The sequence below is a fragment of the Vicugna pacos genome, chromosome 34 (assembly GCF_048564905.1).
Source record: "Vicugna pacos chromosome 34, VicPac4, whole genome shotgun sequence".
Taxonomy (NCBI): domain Eukaryota; kingdom Metazoa; phylum Chordata; class Mammalia; order Artiodactyla; family Camelidae; genus Vicugna; species Vicugna pacos.
Genome location: NC_133020.1, coordinates 11,906,224 through 11,929,000, shown reverse-complemented (window position 1 = coordinate 11,929,000; position 22,777 = coordinate 11,906,224). Strand labels below are relative to the sequence as shown.

General features: G+C 34.2%; 1 protein-coding gene and 1 non-coding gene across 11 annotated transcripts in view; both read right to left on the bottom strand.

Moving 5' to 3' along the window:
- Window positions 1-22,777, bottom strand: part of LMO3 (LIM domain only 3) — a 212,284-nt gene that overhangs the window by 65,562 nt on the left and 123,945 nt on the right. The window lies entirely within an intron of this gene.
- Window positions 3,034-3,106, bottom strand: TRNAA-AGC (transfer RNA alanine (anticodon AGC)). Its single transcript has one exon. It is a non-coding gene; the product is annotated as a tRNA-Ala (tRNA).

Sequence of the window (22,777 nt, the reverse complement as noted above, 5' to 3'; positions counted from 1 at the left end):
AAAGAAAATAAAGGATTATCCATGGAAAAGTGTATCCAGCTAGCTTCAGACACTACAGGTAAATATTCTAAGACAATGAAAAATATCTAAAGATACTGAAAGGATAATATTGTGACTGAAGGATTTCACATCCAAACAATTTGTATTTTCCTGTGTAAAGCCATTCAAGGATGATTTCAGATGGTTCAGTGCTCAGAAAACATTTACATAACTTTATAACAGATTATTTGAAGAGTTGCTCCAAATCAATCTCAGAGAATCAGATTTAAAAACCCCAAGGTAGGAGAGTCATAGCAAAAACTGATGTTAGGGTTTTTCTCTTTCTCTTTTTGGATCCCTAAGGATAACGCGTTGGTAGGATGGTTCTGTAAGCCAGAGCTTCATTCGTTTCTCTGCCACTATCCCCTCTTCCCTATCCCCTGGAAACACACTTCTCATAACTCAGTCTTCACCTCACAGTTCAGACGGAATCCTTTCTTAGGTCCACTGACCTAGGACCTAATTAGCTCTTATGAGATGGCTAAAAATTTAATTTACATGATTGAGATATACTTGACAAAGTTTCTGTTCTTATATGTAAGGCAATAGATTGGCAATTTTTTTTTAACTAAATTTTTTCTCACTAATGAGGCTTGTATGTTGAGTAGGTTTGTTTTAGGCTAGAGAATTGTTACTCAGGAAGGTTAACTGACTTTCTCAAAACTCACACTTAGTAAGAATTAAATTTGAATTTGTAATCTTCTGACTTTAAATTATTACTCCATTACTTATCTAATTTATGACAGCCTCATGGATTTTCAGAAAATGATACTTTGTGTTTTTTTTTGTTGTTGTCTTATTTCATAAAAAAAGAAATAATCTTTATGTCACTGAAGTTTTAAATCAGTTTAACCTATATTGTTCAATTCTCAAGTGTATAGTTATACTCCTTAAAGGTATTTATATGTGAAAAATCACTTTTCTAATTTCCAGTTGTTATGAGAGATTCCAAACTGCTTTTTTGGATGTCTATTGTCTTGATTACTCTAAATCAGATAATAGCTCAGCATTACATTTTTTTTTTTTTGGAGAGAAATGTGAGGACCTTTAGTTTTAACTGCAATTAAATTTAAAAAATTTTTTGATATAATTTCAGAATGATGAAAAGTTGCTAGAGTAGTATACCATTTATCTAAGTTCACCAGTTATTTATATGTTTCCCCATTTACTTTATCATTCTCTTCCATCTCTATATTTATACATATATGCATCTTTTCCTTCAAATATTTGAAAATACATTGGAGACATCATGCCCATTCACCTGTAAGTACTTTAGTGTGTGTTCCTGGGGAAACTTCCCCTGCCCCCTGACCAAACATTCTCTTCTGCAGTTAGATTTCATTCATCAAAATCAGAAATTTTAACATGATAAAATACTGTATCTAACCCACAGTTCATATATCACCTACTATTATAAAGTACTATTATATAATCCACAGTCCAAAATTCATCAGTTGTCTCATTAAGGTCCTTCACAGCCCACCTCCCTCTTTGTCCCCATCAAGGATACAATGCAGGATCATGCATTGCATTTAGTTGTTGTATCTCCTCTTTTCTTTCCTTATGAAAACCTCTGAAGTTCCAAACATGTTCCTTTTCATGGTCAGGGAGGGTTGGAGGCAGACCAGTTGTTCACCATCCTGGCTTATATTCACACTTATCAACCACTCTTGCTGATTCAGAGCTCTAGGGAAGGAACTGTCCCAGACTTGTTTTTCATTTGTTTGTTTTGTTTTATTCTTCAAGAGATCTAGCAATTCTGATGACCAGTCAGGTTTGCAGTCACTGAGATCGACCAGTGATCAGCTTGAGCATGAGGGTAACCAGGTAATATTGAGGAGACAGAGGAATGAACTAATCAGAAGAATGACATAAGAGGTGGAAGTCTTTCCCTCAAAAACTGAGGAATATTTGCCCCAAAAGCACAGCTAGTAAAGACAACTTTGGGGAGAGTAAAACAAAGTGGCTTCCTTGCCTTTTACAATTTCGAGATCCCTGAAAGCAAATTGTTTCTTGTACAATTACAAGCTATTTTGTAAGAAAACATTTCTGTAGCCATGTAAATTGAAAGAACAAAAGTAACCTGGTTTCTTTCTCAGAGTCTTTAATGTATGAAAAATCATCATAAATCTAGAAGAGTACAAAGCATTTCCTCAATTTGCTTGGCCACATCAGCCTTTTTGGAGGACTGCCTGTTAACATATCAGTTTTATTGTCTAACTGACTTGAGAAGTTGCATTAAATTCTGAAACATATAACCCAGGTCAGATATTTTTAAGACTTTCATAAGGGCAAAATTATAAAGAAATGTCATCTTTTCTTCTCCTATTCTTGGTTTAGGCTCACATGTAAACAAAGAACAACCAGTACAGCAAAGTCATATAGAGAAAAAAAGTGAACTGAACTATACATGAATAATTCCAATGACTAATGAGGAACCACACAAATGACTAATAATAATGAAAGTGATGATCAGCCAGATAGAATAAAATGTGCTCTGAAGCAAAAAGTACATGATGTTGAGACCTTTACTCCCAAAGATTATCTTAACTTACATCTCTACATTATAATCTGAAGACTAATATTCATTTTAAAAAACTTTATTTAAAACTCTAAATCCCTTTGAGTTCCCATAATTTTTAAAATCCCATAAAGGTTAAAAAAAAAGTCCAATAAAATCTGAAAGTATTGGTTAGTTCAAAGAAGAAACATGCTACCTTTATTTCCCCTCCAGTAGGAAAATACCAGAGTTGTCCCTTTTAGTGACAATAAAGGAACATAATCATTAAATATATATATATGTATATATATATATAGAGAGAGAGAGAGAGAGAGAGAGAGAGAAAGAGAGAGAGAGGGAGAATTGGCATTCTGGATTATCTCCAGATTGCAGTTTGAGGAAAACAAAACATTTTATTTATTTTATTTTATTTTTTATTTTAGGGAGGGGGAGGTAATTAGGGATTTTTTCTTTTTTTTTTTTTTAGTCTTTAATGGAGATACTGGGGATTGAACCCAGGACCTTGTGCATGCTAGGCACACACTCTACCACTGAGCTATACCCTCCCCCCTGATAAATACATTTTAGTATTTTTAAGATTCTATCATGGTTACATTATTACCCTGTGAGACTGGGTGGAAATTGGGGGAGCACTTTTGGCTTGTCTGTGCTCAGCTGGGTAGTTTTCTTTTCTTTTTTAAATTTATTGACAAATAATTGACAAACACATATATTTAAAGTGTACAATGCAATGATTTGATATGTAGATACACTGTAGAATGGTTACCAAGGTCAAGATAATGAACACACGGTCAGAGGGTGTCTCCAGGGTCTTTGTTCTCCTGGATGTTACCAGATAGCACCATGATTAGACCTCAGCAATGGACAAGGCTCCTAGATGAAGCCTAGATGATACTCTGTATAAATCTGCACATATTATGATTAAAGAAAGAGAAAGAGATGTCACATTGTCCTAATATGGTGGGGGTTGAGGAGTACTTGGTAATCCCTACTTGTCAGAGATACAGGACAAGAGATGTTTCTTACTGTATAATTTTTCTTCCCAGACTTCCTGCCTTTCCAACGTGGTGGGGTGGCTTGAGTAACTGAATATTCAGAGCCCTTCCAACAGTCCCCTCTTGCTCTGGTTAGTACCTTTTCCCTCTCAGTCATTTCATTTAGATTTCCTTTCACTCTTCTTGCAAACAAGTCATGCTAAGCTTGCAGCAACGTAAGACATTATCTTGTGCCTGCAGGTTAACTGTTACTCGAAAGGTAGAATTTTCGTCCAACCCACAGGTTGCTTTCTTTCTCTAGTTCTCATTTCCTGGCCCTCGGATGTCACTAAATTTTTACACAGCTTCACACTGTGTAGAGGGCATCGCCAAACAAGTTAGTTCATTAACTAGTTCATTTCCTCCCTTTTGAAACTACCTCCTTATCCCCTATGTCCCTCCTACTAACTGGCCCATCTTTCTGAGGAGGGAAAGTTCTGTATGCTATATGGGCTTCATGAAGTTCACAAAGGGCCAAAAATGCTCTGACCCACAGTGGAATTTCTGCTTCTGGTCACTGACCCTCAAAGTAAGTTTTCTGTGACTTGCACTCCCTTTTCACCCCAAGTCCTCCACTTCTTTCAGGTTGATCTTGCTACGGAATGAATACTACACAGAACTTTCTAGGACGATAGAAATGTTCATTACTTGCACCATCCTATCTTCCAACCACCAGCCATGCGTGGCTATTTAGCACTTGAAATGTATTTACTACAACTGAGAAAGCGAATCTTTACTTTTTCAATTAATTTTAATTTAATAGCAGGGAGTATTCATTTTGCATTTTAAGAGTTATTTTCTTGCCTTTTGTACATTTAGGTAATTCTTCCACTTGGACGGCCCATCATTGTTCTCTCAGACTAGAAAATCCTACCCAGTCTAGTAAGTCCAGATCTGGATTTATCTTCTTCAGGGCACCTTCCTGACACTGAGTCCGTCCTGACCTCCCCTTCCTTGTAACATGAATCACACCTCTCCTCTGGAAAGTAGGGCACACTGTCATGCGCCGTAATTTAGCTGCTTCACGAAAGTGTGTTTTTCCCTGTAATCTGACATGAAACTCTTCGAGGTCAGAAACTGTCTAACATTTCTTCTGCATTCCTCTTGGCAACAGAGCATATGCTGGGCACCTGGTCCCCGCTCAGTGCGTATTTATTGCATAGATAAATAAAGTAGGTTGTATCAGAAAGCACGGTGACTGGGCAGGTGGTGCTGAAGGACAAAAACCCCACTTTTTCTTCCTAGAAGTGATGGCATATTTTGATAATTTTCCCATCAGTTCCAGAAAAGTCTCTAAGAACTAGAATATACAGTTAGGGAGCCAGTTTCTTGGAAACTACAGTGTATCGTTTAGCAATGTTGCATGTACAGCCTTCTCCGATTTCTTCACGATATGAAACACACCTAAGCAGCACAGAGTACAGGAGAGAAATTGTAAGCTTTCTCTCATGTGTGTAGAAAGCCACATGGTGGCTCCCATCACTAGTGATTTCAGATCTGTGTAATAGTTCTGTTCTGACTTCTTACAACTTCTTGAAATTGTTGGCTATGTTATTTGCGCATTGTGTTTGTTCACACTGCTAGGGTGAAGACTACTATTCCTGAACTTTCTAGATCAGAGTGGGACAAGAAAGGAAAAGCTAAGGCAAATAACAGAAACAGTGCAACACAATGCTAATGATTTTAAATCACACGGCCAAACATTCCTGAATATCAAGTAAAATTATTGATAAGTTTGAAGAGATATAGCATATTGAGGTAACATTAGAGTGCCACTAACATTTCTGAAAATAGTCAACAATGTTTAGAATTTGTTTATACATATGGCACGTATTTTAGATGTAACAGCCAGGAAAACCTTATCATTACAGACTTCACTGGAAGATCTCTGAGGTCCCTTCCAGCTTTAAAATGCTGAATATAATTCAGAATTTATGATAATTTGAACTAGGCTAGGCTGAAATTTACTTTTGTATGATCTATGAGGCAAAGATTTGCTAATAGTGTAAACAAGATTGCTTGAGGCTTTTAACCAAGCTGTTCTTAAAGATTTTAACACATTGTGTGATACAAATGGGTCTAACTAATTTCAAATGATTCCCACCTATTTATTAAAGCACGCAAGGGAAGTCTGTTACTTAGAAGTGCTTTTATTAGCAGCTAAATTTACAGTGTGAATTTGAAAGTAATATATCTGCATTTCCTGTTAGACTCTATAGTTTATTATCTTTTTGTTAATTCAGATTGGTTTCTCCAAGGGCAGAACAGATCAGTGAGGCTTTCCTGTAATTAGAAATGATTCTTTCAGATACAATTGTGTATTTCAGTAGTTCATATTTTCCCATTCTTTACTGTATCTGTTCTTTGTCACCTTGATAAAAATATTTTTAAAAATATGTTTATTAGTCATCAATATGATTTCACTGCCAATCCAGGTGAGACTGGGCTCTTATGGCAACCAAATTACTTTTCAAGGAATAATAAAAAACCCAGAGCTTCTTATATTTAGCTTTAATTCTAACATCCTTTTATAACTCTTCAAGAGTAAAATGCATTAATATTGAAACTGTAAGTTGATTCCTGTAAATTAATTTTTTTCTTTAACAGGTTGTCACCTTCATTATTTTTTCTTAATGTTAAAATAATCCTCCATGTATATAAAGGCTAAGAAACATTCTGTACTATACTGTGGAAGTGAAAATTTACTCTAGGCAACAGCGTTTGACAATTTATTTTACTTAAAAATGGCAACAATTTTTCTAAAGACCTGTACAGATAATACACATGCTGTATTTTACAAAATTGAATATCAAAAATGTTTACTTTATAAGATCTTATGTATCGTTTAGAATGATAATTTAAAAATCATTAAATTTAAAATAAAATGTAGGAAATGTCTGGTATCCCTTGCTATGGTTAAAATATGAAATCAGTTCTACCAGAAGATGCCTGCATAAAGATCTCTACCATCTTCTTCTGCAAACATATTTTATTGCTTTGTTTTTATTTTGGGGGGAGTAATTAGGTTTATTTATCTATTTTTTTTAAGTGGAGGTACTGAGGATTGAACCCAGGACCTCATGCATGCTAAGCATGCACTCTACCACTGAGCTATACCCACCGCCCCACAAACATATTTTAAAACTATATATATATATATATATACATATATATGTAAACATGTAGGATAGTGGTATTTTATAGCACCACTGGCTAGATTCTACAGGCCATCTTTATACTAATAGAGAGTAATGCCTATGATAATATCAAAGACATACAATTCAGTGCCAAACTATTACATCAGTAGAGCTTAAGACATTTTAAAACATTTAGAATATACATTATTTTAATTTTCAGTTAAAAGGCATTTATTAACGATCTGGTATGCTGCTTGAACTGGCTTAAGTGCTCTGTCTACATCATTTTCCTTAATCCTTATAAGAACCTAAAAGTGGGAGCTCTGATGATCTTCATTTATAAAAGGGGAAATTGAGGCCATGAGAGAGAGAAACTTACCCAAGCGCTCCCATCGGTATGTGGCAGAGGAAGCACTTGAATAAACAGCTGTCTGACTCTAAGACTTGTGCTCTTGAACTTCAAGTCATTGCCTTTCTGAGTAAGGGTTTCTTATTTTCCCACGGTATCATTTACACTGATTATCTTAATGCTTTAATCTCTCCATGTATTAAATACAAATAAGTCATTAACACTGCTAAACAATGAGAGGTGTTTTTTTTTTTTGAAAAGTATGAAGTTATTATATTGGAAGATGTGATGAAACTAGTCTAAGGACTTAAATGTTTTGAACAGTGAGCTAACAAAATTTGAATGCAGTTATTGAGACATTTTTCTCAGCAATCCAAGTGGGCATCTTTTGAAATTCCATCTGATTCCATCAATTTTTCGATGTTAATTCTTCATCTGAAATTCTTTATACTGGTGAAATAATTTCTTGCCTCTCCTTTAATTCAGGACTTCTGAGCCAGCACCAGTTGGCTGGGAAGGGTAAGTTTCACTCATTGCTTCTTAACATAAAGGGAGTGCAATGAGGTAGGAAATATAATCTCCTGAGGAAATATTGGTTTCTAGAGATTCTCATACATGAGGTTTAAAATTTAGCGATCTCTAAAGCCTTTTCTGGTCCTTTTCTCTCTCTCTCTCTCTCTCTCAAGTGAGTATTAGTCCAGATTTTGCAGTAAGTATCAATACAAAATAAAACAATAAGGATGTAATTGTGCATGAACACATTTTAAAATAGGTGAGGAAAAATACCTTACTGAAGTAGTTCTGCATAATATTAGATCCAAGATCATGATGAAAATTCCAGGGCCAAAAACCAGCCATCAGAAACTATAATTATTGAAAAATTTGATTTGGACAAAAATTGATTTATTAATCAAATTAGTCTCCTACAATTTACATGGCAAAGAAATGATTCCAATAAAACATTTTCGGTAAAAGAAAAATGACAATGGAAATAAGGAAATTATGTAACTATAGTGTCTAACAGATAGGTCACAGAATTAAACTGGCTCAGTGGATTTATTCTAACAACCAACATTTATTTTCAAAAACTAAAAATTTATCAGTTTCTTTAAGGATAAAATATTTATGTTCATAAATAGAGAGTCAAGTATCAAAGTGTCAAAGTTAAGTTTCAAAATATTCACCCATCAAAATAGTGGTAATAAACAGCAGGTTCAAAATATTTTGTATTCTTCCCAAATTTACAGTTTCCATTCCAAAAATCTTCTCATTTATCAAATAAATATGATAACGATAATATCTGTCCTGACATATCAACTCACAGGATTTTTTTGAGGCGATCAAATGAGATGATGACTATAAAAGTGCTTTGTTAAATGTAAAACGTTATTTAATGGATGAGTACTTATTATTTTAAATTGCCTGTTAGACATTGCTAGCTGGAAGCATACCTAGTACAAATTAAACTTATAGCATTTTCCCCAAAAGTTAACCTCTCTATGACTTCTTTACTCTGTCGATGACATCACAATTCTAACAGATCTTCAAGATTTGAGGGTTAAAAATTCAAGGTTCTTTGGGATTCCTTCTCCTTCATAACCACAGAAGCCAAACAGAACCTGCTAATCGTTTAGACTACAGATGCTACCACCAAATTGACGTCACACCTCAATTGCTTCTCAGTGACAGCTTTATCTTATTTTGCATAACACAGGCACACCTCGACATGTTCTGGGTTCTGTTCCAGGCCATGGCGGTAAAACGAACATCACAGTGAAGCGAGTCACTCAAGTTTTTTCACTTCCCAGTGCATATAAAAGTTATGCTTCCACTATACTGTAGTTTATCAAGTATGCAAGAGCATTATGTCTAAAACAACAACCTTTATTAAAAATATTTTTTGCTGAAGGTAGCCAAAGATACAAGCTTCTACTTATAAGATACATAACTATTAGGCATATAAAAACAGCATGATAAATATAATTAACACTGCTGTATGTTATTTAGGAAAGTTGTTAAGCAAGTAAATCCGAAGGGTTCTTACCACAAGGAAAACTTTTTTTTCCCTCTTTTTCTTTTATTTCGTCCCTATGTGAGATGATGGATAGTCACTAAACTTATTGTGATAATCATTTCATGACATCTCTGGGTCAAATAATTATGCTGTACACCTTAAACCTGTATGTCAATTATATCTCAATAAAACTGAAAGGAAAAATACATTATTGCTAAAAAAAAAGTCAAAACAATTACAATAGTAACATCAAAGACCACTGATCACAGATGACCATAACCAATACAACAATAATAAAAATGTTTGAAATATTGCTAGAATTACCAAAATGTGACACAGAGACATGAAGTGAGCAAATGCTTTTAGAAAACTGGAGCTGATACAGGGTGGCTACAAAATTCTAATTCATTAAAAAAAAAATGCAGTATCCTTGAAGAATGATAAAGTAAAACACAACAAAATGAGGTGTGCCTCTAGGTACATTTCTCAAAATTTGCAGAAGTTGATTTTTTTAATAAATGATTTTGCATAAAGTTACTATGCAAAAAAATGATTTTTAAGGAGTCTACTCTGAAATTTTGGTAGGGTGCAAAAATTCATTGTCACTGTAGGCTTTTCTTTATGTTTTGTCATTAAAACATAGCACACAAATATAATTTTCTTTTTCAAAGAAATTCTTGTAAAGGACATGCCAACTGTGCCTCACTGAAGATTTGCTTCTCTGGCAAAGCTAGTGATTCAATGACTCATTGAGTTAATGTCACTGTGGTTATGTGGTTTGGCTTTTTTGCTTTATAATAAACCTAAAAGCTTTAAAGAAATGTGTGATTAATCGAAAGTTTTAAGCAGTAGTGAAATAAGGGCAAAGAAGAAGGAACAAAGAGTTATCCTGCACTGACTTTATTATCTGAGGCAGTGCAGATGACATTTAAGATACAACTGTAAGGAGCAACGAAATTATAGTGACCATAACTTAGCTGTGTGATCAATTTTATTTTCAGTGGGACTTGGAATAAAACAATATGTCAGCAGGATGAATTTTGTTACCCAGGATCACTGTTGAAAGTATTTGAGTGAATTCACTGCATGGGCAGGAGACGTTAATTTTTTTAATCACAGAACTTTAAAAAACTGGCAATGATGCATGTTATTAAAATTGGTGTGACAGAGTCATCTCAAGCATTTATTTACTTTCTTATGATAGGGCAGTTTTCTTCTGTGAAGATTTTTTTTAGATAATTTTATCATTCCTTATGTATTCTTCAAAAATTTCTAAGAATATCAGTGAATCCACATTGACAAGATTATGATCTACTTAAAATGATATGGTCACAGTTCGACCTTACAGGTTAAGCACATATGTAAGTTTACCTATGTAACCACTGAAATTAAAACCTGAGAGACCCAAGTTCAGGGTATTTCTCTCTGACCAGTATAACAGAATCCAAATCAATATGTAGAAAATACTATAATATATCATAAGACAATTCTTTAAAAATTTTAATGACATCTAGGATGAGCAATAGGTAAGGATGTAATTTTAAAAGTATGACGGCATATAGGCTCTCAGGACAAGCTGTCTGCAATTACATTATGCTTTTACGAAAAAATTGTATAGATTCCCATGTCTATCTAAGAAAAAAAAAAAAGGAAGGAAAACAAAAGAAGCAAAAAGAAAAGAACTGGAACAAAAATTTTTGTATTACTCATCCAAAGCTGCTTTGGACCAAGCGGTATCTGAGTGGGACAAGCAGCACCTTGATAGAAACAAATTCACTAACTGGTAACATTAGCCTCTGAACTGGTCTTAAGAGATAACGTACATTAGCATGTTGAGTCACAATGTTACTTCCCAAGTGTAAAGTTCATAAGGACAGTGGAGATAACCAAGTTTACCTCAGTCCCTGCCAAATTCATGTATTTTTCATAAAATGATTGATGTTTTTATGACTAAAATTATGTTTTTATGTGTTTTGGATTTAAGTGGTCAAATCTTCTATGGTTAGTGACTGTACATTCTGGATTTTTCAGATCAGTCCAGGTTTTATACATTTAAAAAAAAAAAGCTAGTCTCTAAGTGTATAATTAAATGTAATTTACTCTTGGAATTATTTTTGTGTAATTCATTTTACAAATGAGAAAAAAAAAGTCTATTATCAGACATGTCCTGGTTTTGCATTCAGAATACATACACATTTTATCTATGGCCTAATAGCATAATGTTTTAATATTGTGTTTTTATTAATTACTAGCATATATTGTACCTCTTGAACAATTAAATTGAACTACACTCTCCAAGGTCCTGAGCTATCACTTCCTGGTTTAAACAAGGACTATTTAAAAACCTAAATTCACCTCAACCAAGTGGATAGGATGAAAAACAACTTGCTTCTTTTCAGCCTTGGGTGATAGCTTCTCTCTCCCTTTCTCCCCCAGAATCTCTCACCTGCACTCCCAATGCCATTTTGTGGCACCCGCCCAGGAGTAGCAAGACCATGTCATGATGTTACTGTCTGTCTGTCTGTCTGTCTGCCCCCTTTGTCACTGTTCTCATTCAGGCCCTTGTTATTTCTCAGGAGAACTATTAACCTTCTGCTTTCACCTTCCATTCCCCGGTCTATGTTCCATTTGACTCCAAGGACAAAAATCTTCGTGTTGTGGGACACTCAGATTCTAGATCTATCATCAGTGGTCGGGTATCTCCCTGCCTGGGAGCAGGTCAAGTTAGAGCATCTTCCCATAATTCAGTCATAACACAGGGTTGTGGTCTTTGATGATTGCCATGGTGACTTCTCATCTTACTGCCACAGATCACAACGGGCCAACAATCGCTATCCTGGATACCTTGATATTTTTGTCCAAAGGGGCCACCTATTCCCAGTGAAGCCCCTCTAGCTGAAAATTGGGCCAGATCTTACCTGGGTCCATGCTCACTGGCTAACCCATTCTGAGCAGTTGGCCCCCAAATCATGAGTCAATCACATAGATGGGAATCGTTGGTAAACAGTATGTCTCAGGGTCTTGAGAAAATAATGTACAATGCTTTAGAAAACAATTTTAAAATTATGTATCATATTATATGTAAATATACATATATATATTTCTCAAAACTTTATACAGAGCATCTGGCAAAGAAGTTTGGGGACAACAGATTTAACTTATCAGGGAGGCTTTATTTTTCTCTGAAAATAGATATTAATACTTTGACATGAAGCTAGTCCAGTGGCAAAAATAAGATTAGAAGGACAGAGGAGAAGAACTATGTCCATTCTTTTACAAAATGTGCTTGAAAGAGAAAAGAGTTCCTGAGAGGCTACACAGCCATGACAGAAAACTGCTAGTTTGTGAAAGAATAACGTGGGTAAAGATCATAGTCATCTAGTAGGGAAACCGCTTGTCATCAAAAAAAAAAAAAAAAGTCTATGCAAACAAAAACCTTGTGTTCTGGCTTATTGAGAATTTTACACAAAGGTCCATGATGGATTGGTTGTCGCAATGGACAATGCTTTCCCTGATTTTGCCTTATTTTTCTCCTTCCCTCATCTTTTTCTTTCTCTCTTGATTTTCAACAGTCCCCTTTAATCTCAGGTACCTAAAAAATACAAAGTTTGTAGGAAATATTTTAGTTCAAACACTGAGACATAATTTGGAAAATTTAAAAATTTATGGGTGATAGATAGTACTACGTTATATGTGTGTTAGAACTGAAACAGCACAGAGTCTTCCAGAAATTTCTTCTGTTTCATAGCATGTTAAGGAAAATAACCAGCCAAAAATGTTCATTTGTTTAGGTTTGTCTAGGTCCGGGGTAAATTTTAAATTTTGCTTGTCTCTGCCTTACTTACTTTTCTGGTATTTGACTTTTCTAAAAGCAGACAGATATTAATTTAATGCTAATGGTAAAAACAAAAGCAACGTGGCAGATCTTCTGTTTTATATCTACTTTATCACCAATTCGTGGGGCTGGGAAGGATGTAAGTTTTTGCTGTCTGGAAGAAAAACTTATTATAACTTCTGCCTCCTGACACAGAGTAAGAATTCATATTGAGAGAGAAAGGGCCTCAGCTATTTCTTCCACTTGCTACCTCAGTGGAAGACAGTAGGCAAGTGAACTCATCTACCAGGTGCGCTGACAGTGTCGTCTTCAGTGAACATATATGTGATGTTATAAAAGAATTACCAAGTTCAATAAGGCCACTATTCTTGTTTTAATACAAATTACAATGCAACGTATTTTCTTCTTGCATGGCTTGAGATACTTTCTTTGTTAGAAATTAATCATCACAAAAATTGTCACATTTTAAATTATTTCACATATTTGTGAGGATAAATATATGTGGAGGGAAAGGACTTCTGAAGCTAGTATTTTATAATATTAAATGAAATGATTCATAATTATATATATATAGAATAAGTGGCCATATTAGTAGAATGTTTCCATGTATCTTATATCAGTATTGAGTCCTTTAGTGATGTGTATGCGGAAAGGATGAACATGTTTCCTGCAGCTGGTAAACCATGCTGATATTGGCTTTTCCTGTAAGTAGTTATGTTGCAGAAGGGAAGTGGGGGGGACAGAGGTGGAAGATGGTCAGTGATAAATCCAAATTCACACAAGAAGGACAGGATTTGATAGCCTATTAAGGTAGCATACATTCTTTTCAGTCTCATACCATATTAACATTAAGATAAATATATGCCCAATGAAAAATAGAATGATTTAAATAATTTAAGTCCAACTTAGTATTAAAATACGGTTGCATTTAATAAGATAATATTTTAGAAACTACGCACACAGACTTGCTGTATCTAGATTGGACAGAACATATCAGCTCTTTGTGTTGAAAAAAATTAGTTTTAAAATTCTTTTTTTATAAAATTTACAATCAAATAAAGTCAGCAGAACAATAGTACAAATTATTAGATAACTATGAATATATATAGATATTTTATTTCAGGGAGAGCGGTTTGTGGGGATTTTTAAACACAGAGATATTACAAGCCCAGGACAGGATTTTTGTATTTAGAGAAATGTTTGTTTTCTGTGTGTGTGTGGATAGGTTTTTTTTTTTTCACGATGGGAAAAAGAGGAAAGTACTCAATAGACTAGCACCTCTAATATGAAATTTACCAGCAGTGTAAATAACTATTCCCAGAACAACTTTAGATCTAGAATTTAATGTCATATCAGAAGAGCGTCTCCTTTACTTTTGTAGGCGTGCTATTTCCCCACATGCTGAACTTTCATATAGTCAGTTTCTTTCAGCAAGAATAATGCTGCATTGTGTTATTCATATGTCAGAGGAAGATGGATACATTTACGTGATAGCATGGAATAGACATATAATCACTGTTGTCACATAGTTTAGTGCTCTGTAAAAGAAGGTCAATTTTATTATTCACAATATAGATGAGCGCATTCTTCATTTCAAAACTATAACACCGTCTGGGATCATTTATTATTCTAGTTATCTAAGTTGATTAAACAAATCTTCCAGTATATATATATATTATATATTTATATTTTATGTATATATATGTACATATATATATATATGCATTTAAATATTTGACTTTGTCTTTCCTAAGCCTATAACAGTCATTCAGAAAAGCTGAATTTAGGTTAATTTTTAACGTTCTATTGTTCTCTTTGTCTATTGTACAGTACAAATATGAAGTCTTAGGTGGGCCTGAATTAAGTTATAGTATGTATTTTTTAAAATAAATTTTTTTAAATGTTGAACTATAGAGAAAAAAATGTACAATACTGTAAAGTTATATTTAGTTTTTAACTTGATATATAGTTTAATCCTGGTTGGTGGAAACAGTATTTGAAATTTTTTTAAATGGAGGTACTGGGGATTGAAGCCAGGACCTTGTGCATGCTAAGCATGTGCTCTACCACTGAGCTATTCCTTACTACTAATATTTGAAATGTTTATCTCAATGTTTTAACATATGAAACTTTTCACCTTATCTTTTATAAATTTTGGATTATGGCAGTACCAATTTTGTGAAGGAAAGACAAAAATTGCATTAATCAATGATTCTTTGTCAAGTTGTAGCATAAAATAATATTACGTTTTGTAAATTAATTCACTAATAGTAAAGCTTTGATTTTTTTTAAAAAAGCTTTCAATTCAGGGCCAACAAAGAGAAGACTTCCTAAATTTGGGATATCCTGTGATATACCCAAGTAAGCAGTTTCTTAACTAGAATTATTCTTGCACTTGAGAATAAAAATCAATCTGTAATATGTATACCATTTCTCTGAATTTATTTTATTTTCAATTTATTTTTAGGACCTTTGCTTTCTCTGCAGTTACACTCCATGCTTGTAAGTTTTTACACCAGAGTGTGAAAATATAGACACATTCAACTCATTTTTCACTTAGGAAAAAGCCTAATAAATTTTCATGGCTGTTTGTTTTTGATATTTTTGGTTTTGAGTAATCCAGAGTCTGCAGATTTATTTGTTATAGTACCTGGCAGAAATAATCATTCATGCCACAACTGATTTTGAGAATCCTTAAAAAGTTCTATCAGGTACAATCATGGATATAAAAGTAGAAGTGATTTATTCCCTGAGTAAGTAAAATCTAGCTATAGAGAAAAAGATTATGTACGCTAACCAAGAAGAAACATTTTGGGTTATAATAACGCAACAACAGCTTCTTCTAAAGGAAAAATCCCCATCCCCAGACCCTGATGGAAGGTTATTCTCAGACTATTTTCTGAATCATGGATGATTGCAAAGGTGTGAATTTTTTATTTTAGGGAAGACAAATCACAGACTTCTCAGCAGCCCCTTATCTAGAATAAAGGATGAGGTAAGACAAGCGTATGCATTTATTGGTATCTAAGTTAATGGATACCTAAAGAATCACCTCAGTTTGTCACAGTTGCTATACCTACCAGGTCATGAAAGCTGAATTCAGACTAGGGTGCCTGGAGGGGACCACACATAAGGGAGAGTTTAGAAGTAGCATAGAGTGGAAAAAAAAAAAACAACCCAAAAGAGCTAGTTATTAGAAGAAAAATAAACACTTGTGAGATGTATGACTGAGTTAAGTATGACAGAGCCCTAGGAAAAGGGTTTCTTGATTTCTTGCTTCTAAAGCAGCTACAGCTAAGCAAAATTCGGAAATATCCTTTAGCTCCTGCCACCGTGAGATCTTTCCAAGGATGTCTTGGATTTCCTCGAGTTCCGGGTAGATCCTCAGTATTCCCTTTGCTTAGCTCACTTGAGTGTGTCTCTATTTTGTGCAACTAAATCAACTTGCCTGAAGCAAAGAACAATTGAAACCCAAATAGTGCAGAAAATAAGCATGGTAAGAGCTTTTTGAATGCATTAAAATTTTTGACTTTGATTAACTAGAAATTATATACAGGTTATTTTTTGACTGGTGAAATCAGAATGCTGGCTTCAGGACTGGTTTCTTAAATTCATTTTTTTTGAGTCGTGTTCAACAAACTTTTTCTGTAAAGAGCCAGATGGTAAACGTTTTTGGCTTTGTGGGCAATAGTCTCTGTTACAACTACTAACTCGGTTGTGTGAAAGCAACCACAGGCAATACACAAACGAATACACGTGGCTAGTTTTTAATAAAACTGTAGATATATATATATACACACTGAAGTTTGAATTTCAGATAACTTTCATGTATCACAAAATCTTATTACTTTAAACTATTAAAAAATGTAGAGATTATCCAGTCCCAACAAAAACAGATGGCAAATTCACTTTAATCCACGGAGTGTAGTTTGCCTGGCTTAAAGCATGAGTCTGGGACGCAAGAGTTCTCAGCTTAGTTCTTGCTTCACATCTGTGTGACGCTGAGGAAGTGAAATTTTTTCTGGGCCTCAGTCCCTTCCTCTACAGTGGATGGGCCAGATGAGCTTAGAAACCCATACACCTCTAGACTCTAGATTTATTTTATATTTTGTATTTATTTTGAAGGGTTTATTTATTTGATGCTTTAAAACTTCCTTCCCCTGTATTCTGTGTTAATTGCTGTGAAACACTGAACTCATTCTGTTATTATTAAATAAATGATAACAAATGGAGATATAAATAAAAATATGCCCAGTCAAGATTTTTTTTAAGCATAAAATTGATTTATATCCAGTCCATTTTGTAAAGAAAATTTTGGTCTCTGCTTAATTACTTACAAGTCTGAATAGTGGTATTCTGATAGTACTTTCTCGAGCTTCTTTTATTATTTGTCGTCTGCAGATAAGTGTGATGACCAGCTGATTTTTGTGGGGAGAAGGGCTCATATGGCTTTTTAATTCCTATGTTTATTCAGGTGCCCATAGCAGATTCCAAATAACAGAAAGTAATTAAGATTTTAAAGGCATGAATTAAAAAAAAATTTCCCATTGTTGTAAAAGCAAGTTGAAAGCCAAAGATAGATACTTAATATTTAAAAAAACAAAAGCAAACCCAAAGCCTCTTGGTGTAGTCTTTCCTCCTTGTCCTCTGGGTTATCACAGGTTAGCCGATACACAACACGTAAGAGTGCTGAGCGGACCGAGAGCGCTTAACCTAATTACTGCTCTAACGCATGATTTCTTTTCAAAACTAGGTCTCTATAATCAGAAGTCCATTTTATGCGACTTTTTAAAATCTCAATTTCATCTTCTTACCGTATTTGTATTTTTATCCTTGTTAGAAAATTACTATGTTTCTTTATTTCCACTTGCAACTATGAACATGTCTTAGCATCGGGCTATGTTTTGTTACATAGCAACCTGGAAAACTGAAATGATCATATCAACACTCAAAATGTAAATGTATTCTTACTTCAGACATTCAAAAAACAGGTTGAAATTTGTTTTGTAGGCCCTCACGTGTGGCACTGATCTTTGTTCAGGGCTGGCATGACCTGGGCAAAATTGTAACGTAAGTGAAGTTAAGAAGCTCCAGTATTTTTCTAACCACCCAGTGCCTTTTTGTGGTTCTGGGCCTGCCCACTGGGACACTCACTCACCTCTCCTCTGCTTGTAGGACTCAGGCCTCAGAGCTTCCTTATCCTCCTCTCTGCTTTCACTTCTCAATACAGCCTGCTCTGCTCTCCAGTCACCTAATAGCCTCCTGACAATATATGGGAACACTTGTATTTTAATAGGGACCTACTGACAATATATAATCCGGTTTTGAGGAAAACTCTGCTGGTTTTGAGGAAAGGGCTATTCAGTCTGAAATACTAACTAAAGTCTTTATTTTAAGTTCTTGGCTTAGGGGTAGGACTTGTGCATTGGAATAGAAAAGACATATGCAGAAGCCTAACAAAAAATCCAACAACTTCTTGCAGAATAAAATTCAGGTTTAGTACATTGGTTACATTTTCTCAATTACTTCTGCTCTTAAGGTCCACTTCCAACTTTACCTGTCTCTCAACCTTCCATTTATATATTTTTCCAAGTGGTCCTTTATAATTTCTCACTTGCTCTTTTTGCTCAAATTATTGTCTGCATTTTTCCCCATTATCATCTTCCAAAGAAATCCAACCCTCAAGGCATATCTCAAATGACGTATCTGCCACAAAGCCCTCTCTAATTCCACTGGTAGGATTTAATCTTTCCCCGCATGTACTGACATAGTACATTGCACATTTGCTTTAATTGTTACGCTAGTCCTTTTTATCAAAGGTATGATTTTTCCCCTGGAATACAGTATTTTCCTATTAAGCACATATTCAGTGCTATAATTTCAGAAAGTTTTCTACTATTATATCACTTAAAACCTTTTTCTATCCCATTTTTTTGTGTCTTACTTCAGAGAAACTAGTAATAATTAGATTTGATCATATTTGTATTCTGTAACTCCTCATTTGTTTAATCATTTTGATCTTTATGAATTTACTCTGATTACATCAAGTGTTTGTTCTAAGGACCCACTTTAGATTTTAACTTTATCTATCCACTTTATTAAACATTTTACTTACTGCATTTTAACAGTGTTAGTTTTATGTTCTTACTAAGAAGTAAAAGAGAAGTCTAAAGAAATTCAAACAAACAGATTATTGGCTTGAGGACATGGTAGAGAGTAATCCACTGAGTCCTCCGACATGATGTCATGGCCCTTTCAGGACAGTGTAATTAAGAAACAAACAAGAAAGACTGGCTCATAGAGTTTTAGGAGAGTTTATTGGTTTCATGATTCTTGGCAAAATACTTTGTGGGGATTGTAGCATGGGTATTTCTGACCTAACACAAGGATGAAAATTTTGAAAAAGGCTTTTTAAATGTGAAAGACAGAGAAAAGTTTTTTCCTCCTGTTAAATATTTACACTCCCCTCAAAGTTTCAATTTCTCCCCACTACCATGTTTATTAAGGTATTGATCTGATGAGCCTATAATTGACATTTTTTGCCTCTCATTAGAAACGTTTAATGACTTCCCTTGGAGACTGAGAACTTTATAATACGGTCCTTGCTTAGTTCTCCAATTTCAGCTCTAATCATTTTCCTCTAACTCGTACCTGGCTTTAAACACACTGAACATCTTTCATTTCTTTCATTGTGTCATGCCCACTTCTTGCCTCTAAGTTTTACAGATACTGAGATTTAGACACCCTTCCTTCTGCACAAACACCTTCTCACCTTTGGTTCACTAATTCATTTGGATCCCCTTTCAGAAGTCACTTCTCTAGAGGCCTTTGCTAACCTTCTGGATCTGAGTTAGCTGGTCTGTTTTTTCTGTGACAACTATCTGTATATTTTCTACTACAGTGCTTATTATCCTAGAAACTAATTCTGGCTTAATTGTTTCCATCAGTAGACTAAAAACTATGTGAGGGCAGAGAACATACCTGGCCTGCTCAACATTTTGTCCCAGGTGACTAGCATGGTGTCCAGCACATAGGGAATGATGCGGAAACACTTAATCAGAATATTAGAGGGTGGTGTCTGGGGCATCAGTATTTCCTGAAAGTTTCCCAGGTAATGCCAGTGTTTGATTGGGGTGAAGAAACTGAAATATTCCTCCCTCATCTTAGTACTTTAAACTTCCCTTCCCTCATCTCATACCAACCAATCCCTAAGCCAGGGAATAAGCATTTTCTTGAAGGAAACTAGACTCAAAAGTTGTTATGACTAATTGGGAGAAAGGATAAAGGTCAAAAAATTGGTTTTGAGAGAAACTTGTTAAATTCAATTTTAGAATGGGTTTTAGATTGCTATATGTTTAATAGATAAGTTTGGTATATATCCTGAAGTCCAAAGAAGAGATAGGTCAAGTCTTCTGGTACATATTTAGATAGAAATCTATAGAATTTTTATTCTGTGAGTGTTAATAATTTTTGTCAGAATAATTTCATGTGGAGGAGTGGAGAAGGAAACTAAATTAATTGGAGAAAGAGTAATCAGCCAGTGTAAATCAATTTTTTAAGAACTTTGAGTACAAGTAAAAGCTGTATCAGTTTAAAACTATATCAGATAGGAAGAATATTTCTTTCAAAATTATTATCTATCTATCCTTTTCTGTTTCTTTAAACAGGATAGAAACTTGAAGAGCTTGAAGAATGTTACTGTAGAATGAAAAAGTTTGAAGATAGAGATTGGAAGAAATGTATGGTAGAAGCTGTTCTTGAAGGTAAGGAAATGAAGCTCAAGAGCACAATTGGATGAAGAGAGTCCCCATTTTTTTCCTAAAGTTGATTCTCAATTGCAGTTTTTAATTTATTTTTATTTTTTTTACATTTTTTTTAACAGAGATACTGGGGATTGAACCTAGCATCTCATGCATACTAAGCATGTGCTCTACCACTGAGCTATATCCTCCCCCCAGCCCCCATTTCCAGTGAAACTAGAAATGAAAAGGGAAATTTGAGGAGAGGAATTGGACAAGGATAATTCTGGTAGTCAGTTTTTTTCCTGAAATAAGAATCAAGGTGTTCTATTGTATGTGTTAGACTTAGTGCTGTATCTATTTATTGGGTAGATAATTGGATCCTAAATATCAGCCTTAATTTTGATAAAATGTATACAGTTCAAGTGAAAAAGAAATTAAAAGAAGAGAGATGAACCTGTGTTCAATGAAAGAAAAGACCATTTTTCTTTTTTGCAGAAATTGAGTCCAGCTTTTGTTTGACAGCTTGCATCTGAATTTGCTTTCAATTTCAAGGAATAGATCAGGCTCCCCTCCGTCATAACCTTCTCCGCCAGATTATTCTCCATCTCTAAATTTCATATCAGAAATTTCATACTTGATATCAAATTACCTAATCCTGATCATTCTTTCCTTGGTTTAATCTGAACTATTAAAATAATTTTGGAATATAAACTAAAATTGATCTGAAAACCTCTACATATCATTTTTAGTGAAAACTACCTGAAGAAGCAGTGATATATGTGAGGGTTTTTTTTTTTTTAATGATGAAATTAGATGTATTGCTTCCACGATATTTGTGCCAAATAAACTCGAAAAAGAAGGCATAGAATAAGTAACAGAATTCTAGATCATAAAATAGGTAAGTCTATTGTTAATTATTTTCAATAATAGAAGCAGTAGAAGCACAAAGGGATAATTTAACTTGTTGGATTATCAAAAATAATTTACAATTTGAATGTGGGCTCTGTTTTGGTACTGCCTATTGAATAAAGGATTCCCTGATATTTTGGGCAATTTCTTTACATAAAATAATTTTGGAACACTGAAAAAACCTGATTTTGAAAGAGCTAATATCCATCATCTATGTATTTATGTATGTGTGTATCTCTCTTCCTCTCTCTGTCATTTATATCCATCTATCATTTATCACTTATCTAATCTATTTCTCTCTCACTCTGTCTGCTCTTTTATTCAATAGTTATCTGCAGTGTACTTGATGCTAAGAATTTTCTGTTCTCCCTCAATGATGTGCAAGACTTACCTCTTCAAATCTTCCTAGATCTGGGCATGTGGTTTAGTGTTTGGTTTTCAAAGGTCTTCTCTATAAATAAAGTCAAGTAAATCTAAGTAAATGAAAGGAGTTCTTAAGTCAACAAATGTGGAATTAGTAGGTGTTAATTGTCAATAGTGATTGTCTAACACATGAATAAAACAAAAGATTTGAGTAGATGCTATCAACAAGCTCAGAATAAATCAAAAGTTTACCAGACTGCAATCTGAAATTTGTCAGATTTCACCAATTTCTTATTTCAGTTGATCTTACGTGAGTAGAGAACATATTAGAAGTCTTACATTGTGACTGGTTTTTCCTTCTGCTGTTAACGATTTTTATTCTATTCAATAAAAATTCTCTTATCACTTAAATTACAATTTCATAGGACATCAACAATTTCTATTTTGGGTGCTCAAGAAGCATCCTTTATTTTTTTCCCTAAAGCAGTGTCTGCTTACATTTTTCTATGTTTAAGGAGTAAACATGTAAATAAATGAGAAGTTAAGGTTAGTTGAGATCAAAGAAAATGCTGTGTCAGAAGATTGGAAGATAAGTTATAACGAGGACATTTCCCAAAGTACTTTATCCTCACTTTCTGTGACTGGGACTATTGACCAATCTATCTCCATTATTGTTAATAAATAATGAGGAGAATATGCTTATGTGTTAGAAATAAGGATTTCCCGATATTGGAAGTTGTTCCATATTTTATTGCTTATTTGGGTTTGCATAAATATAGTCCACCTCTCTCTAAATGTGCTATTTAGCAAATGTTCATTACAATATAGATTTAA